The 4,596-nt window shown below is 38.6% G+C and overlaps 1 protein-coding gene across 2 annotated transcripts in view; it reads left to right on the top strand.

Annotated features, from left to right (window-relative positions):
- ANKS1B (ankyrin repeat and sterile alpha motif domain containing 1B) overlaps positions 1-4,596 on the top strand; it is a 1,992,519-nt gene that overhangs the window by 363,725 nt on the left and 1,624,198 nt on the right. The gene's annotated exons all lie outside the window — the stretch shown is intronic.

Below are 4,596 nucleotides of genomic sequence, written 5' to 3'. Positions count from 1 at the left end.
AAAATTTTTTAAAAAAAGAAACATAAACACATGGATTTCACCTGAGGGTATGCGGGTATGCGTAGGAATCAAATCGATTACATTTGTGGAAAGACTTAGTGGAGAAGCTCAATATCAGCAGTGAAAAGCAGGCCGGGAGCTGAGTGTGGGACAGACCACCAACTACTCATACGCAAGTTCAAGCTGAAGTTGAGGAAGATTAAATCAAGTCCACGGGAACCAAAATTTGACCTTAGGTCTGTTCCACTAGAATTTCAAAACCATCTCAGGAACAGGTTTGAGGCCTTGAGCACCAATGAGCATAGACCAAATGAACTCTGGGAGGATATAAAGAAAATCATCCATGAAGAATGCAAAAGATCATTATAAAGGCTGGAAAAGAAGAAAAGATCAAGATGGATGTCAGATGAGACTCAGAGTATTACATTAGAGTGCAGAGAAGCCAAAGCTAAAGGGAGAAACCAAGAAATCAAAGAGCTGAACAGAAAATTTCAAAAGGCAGCTCGGGATAACAAAGCAAGATACTATAATGAAATGTGCTGAGAGCTGGAGTCAGAAAATCAAAAGGGCCGAACTCGTTCAGTGTTTCTTAAGCAGAAGGACTTAAAAAACAAATTCAAGCCAAGGGTGGCAGTGCTTAAGGACACTTTGGGTAGAATGGTAAATGATCCAGGAAGTATCAAGAGAAGATGGAAGGAGTACACAGAGTCACTGTATCAGAATGAATTGACTAAAACAGAATTTAACAAATACGAGCAAGAGCCTATGGTGATGAAGGAGGAAGTTCAAATTGCTCTGAAGGAATTGGCAAAAAACAAGGCTCCAGGAGTTGACGGCGTACCAATTGACATATTTCAACAAACAGACACTGCCGTGGATGTACTCATTAAGTTGTGCCAAGAAATCCGGAGGACAGCCAGCTAGCCGACTGACTGGGAAAGATTGATATTTGTTCTCCACTTAACCCCATTACTACATTCAGGATCTTTTTCTCCTGTACTGTCCCTCCACCCTTCCAAGCACCATGTCCTTCTTCAAAGACTAGTCCCTCCTGGCCTCGTCCCCAAAGTATGTGAGATGGAGCTTCAAAATCCTTGCCATCAAGGACAAACTTGGTTTTACCCTCTCCAAGACTGACCTATTTGTTCTCCTGGAGGTCCGTGGTATGCTCAGCATTCTCTCCCACATCAAAGCTCAAAGGCATTCTTCTTCCTCCGTCATCCTTAGTCATTGTCCAGCTCTGCTGCATAGCAAGTGTTAAGAGGCAAAGGTAGTCAGACTGTCTCACAGTCTTAGCTCATACTATGAAAGCAACCCATCCCTGGAAAAGTGCATCATACTTGGAAAAGTGAAGTGTGAAACAAGAAATGAAGATCTTCTATGATACAGTTTGACATAGTGACCGTAGTGGTGAGTTCAAGCAGAACAGAGATCATGAAGGTGGTGCTGAATTGGACAAGGTTGTCCGTAAGTAGAAAGTGACTCAAGCTTACTTGGAGTCAGTGTTTACTTGACACAATCTAATAATGATAACAGCGTCCCAAAGGCTTGTTATCAAGGCCAACTTACAGTAAATGTTACTTTTAAAATTACTAAGTGGGCTATTCATAAGCTCTTACTTACCAATGTCTTTCTTCGTATTTGTTCTATTATATATATTCAAGACTAAGTTCATCCCTTACAGCTATGACCTCCAAAGTTTTAGGCAGCATAAATTAAGATTACTTCATTTGAACAGTATAATCTTAAAACATTGTATTGGCTCCTTTCATTTTTTTCCCCCTGAAAGGCAAGAACGTGCCAGATCAGTCATCTCATAAAAGTTTTATATATTTCATGTTTGTGATAATTATGTTGTATGTTCTACTATTGATGTTATCCTCCTCAGAAAAGAATATGTAAGTACTGTATAAGACCGTTATTGTGAATGAGTATAAGGATCCAGGAAGGTGGGAGAGGCTGGAAGCAGAGGGATGTGGATGTGCAGGGCGAAGAGGAGATTAATCATTGGATTGTACAATTTGATTGGGGGGGGTGAGGGAAATTGAAAAATTTGTTTGAATTTGTATTAGATTTTTGGAAATAAATAAACTACTTACAAAATAAAATAAAATGCATGTGATACAATGGTAAGTGAGATTAAAGGTTAAAGCAAAGGAAAAAAAAATGTATGTTACGTACCACTTGGGACAAAGACCATAAGTAGCAGGAGAGGGGAAAGAGGGATTGAGTGATGGTACTATGGTGATAGAAGACTTGTGTGTTTTCCCTTTGTCTTATGAATTTTACAGTCCTGTCTCGTCCTTTGTAGTAGAGAGCATTTTATAATATTTAGCATTCAGCCATGAACACAGTAAATTCTTTTTTCTAATGTTCCTGTTATAGTTTCAGCCTTCTACCTGTCTCTAGTAGACCATAATTATAATGATTTTAATGATTTTGAGTTTTATTCCACTGTATCCAAGACCCAGAGAACAAGTAGTTCTTCCAGGGTCAGGGTTGTGGAGTTTGAGATTTGACAAGGTATGGTCCATTAGTCCCTCAGATGAATTATTTGTGTTCCTTGCATTTTCTTAACTCTTCCTTGCTTGAAACAGAGAAAACTTTCTTAAAAAAGTCTTAATTTTTGTTTCACTTTAACTTTGAGAAGTATATGTTTTCTAGTCACAGTCCTGGTGGCCTAGTGGCAATAAGCTGCACTCCAATCCTGAAGACTCGTGGTTCAAGGATGGTTTAAGGATGGGCATTCTCATGTGATTAATTGCCTCTGATCACCCGCTGGAGGGGCAGTTCTGACTCTACGGTGTACAGTAATAATGACAGAGCACATATGTGAAAGCTAACATTTGTCTTTTTTTTTTATAAAGATGTGCTTTAATTGTGTATATTGCTCCTGTTGTTAAGTGCCATCAAGTTGCCTATGACCCATAGCGACCCTGTGTACAGCAGCTGTGAATCCCATCCTGTCCTGAGCCAGTCTCACTTAGTCTGACACACCAACCCCCATTGCCCCAGTCATCGTATCTCATCCGGGTGCTGTCCCTTCACCCATTCAAGCATGATGTCCTTCTTCAAGGACTGGCCTCTCCTGGCCACACATGCCCAAAGTCTGTAAAGACAGAGCTTCAAAATCCTAGCCTCCGAAGAGAAACTTAGTTTCACCCTCTCCAGGACAGACCTGTTTGTTTCCTTGGACGTTCATGGTTTATTAGCATGGAAAAATGTTTATCAGACAAGACACTCTGAATGAATTTCCTGTGACAGCTTTATTCCTAAACATCTGTGATTTGACACCCAATCTTTACAGAGAAGATTGATCATCTTCTCACCTAAATCTGTTTTGCTTTGCTATCTTTCTTTCTGTGGTAGATGTGATATTTATTCTTCCAAGCTAAAAGCTTAGGTATTTTGTTTAAAATTTTTTATTTCTGTCATTCTCCTGGTCTATTAAAGATTTCAGTTTTCTTTTTTCTCATTGTTCTTGCTTGACCCAAGATATTGCCTCATTTTTTTACGCGCTTTTACAATAAAGCTCTGGAAGAATTGTCATTTCTTACTGTTTACAATGTCTCTCATTTATTTTCTCTTAAAATTACACTTTTTCCTTTATTATCTCCCAGAATTGTCTGCAGGAGATCTCCAGTAACTTACACATTGTGAATTCTAATCATCTTTTAAAAATAATTTAATTACTGATCCATTTTCTTTACTGAGTGATCATGCATGACAGTGGAATGAAAATACAATGCCTGACATTTAAAGCATTCTGAATTCACACTCTGTCCCTGTAATTCAATGGAAAGGTCTTTCTTTTTTTTTTAACTCTACTGTGATTTGAGTTAAAATTTACAGAGTGTATTGATTCTCCATTCTGTCATTTGCACACATTTTGTTAATAACGTTGATTACAATTCCCACATTTTAATAGCATCTCTCCACTTCCTCCCTGTGAGTCTCATGTCCATTTACCTTTCCATTTTGGCCCCTTCTGCCTTCTGAGCCTTATCCATCCTTCTTTTGATCTTGTATGGTTGGTTGTTTTCACTAGTTAGTGCCTCTCTGATGTTACTGTTCATGCTATAGCTTTGTCTGTTATTTGGCTGCCCATTTAGCCTTAGGGAGATTTCAATTCCAAGCTCAAGGAGAAATGACATGTTCTATCAGAGCAGGATATCTTGTCTTTTGTATGATTTTGAGTTTTATTCCACATTTTCCTGTCACTGTATCCAAGACCCTGTATTGTGACCCAGAGAATATGTACTGCTTCCATTACCAGGGTTGTAGAGGTTGAGATTTGGCATAGTCTATGAGTCCCTTAGACTAATTTTTTTTTCTGTGTATCTTTGATTTTCTTCACTCTTCTCTGTTTAAAGCGGAGAAAGACCACCAATAAAATGTCTTAATCTTTGTTTCATGTTATCTTTGAGGACCGTTAATCAAAACCTATGCCCTTTTCATTGTCATGCATAGTTTTTTCTTTCCTTGACCTCTTAGACAAACCACTCTTACCACCTTTCTTCCTACTTTACTGGCTACTCCTTTTTAGTCTCCTTTGCTGGTTTCCTTTTATCTAACTGCTAAACACTAATGTGATTC

Source organism: Elephantulus edwardii, unplaced genomic scaffold, assembly GCF_000299155.1.
Source record: "Elephantulus edwardii isolate Elephantulus edwardi_28Jun2011 unplaced genomic scaffold, EleEdw1.0 scaffold00068, whole genome shotgun sequence".
NCBI classification, from domain to species: Eukaryota; Metazoa; Chordata; class Mammalia; order Macroscelidea; family Macroscelididae; genus Elephantulus; species Elephantulus edwardii.
Note: the sequence above shows the minus strand (reverse complement) of the source record. Positions and strands in the feature narration are given on the sequence as shown.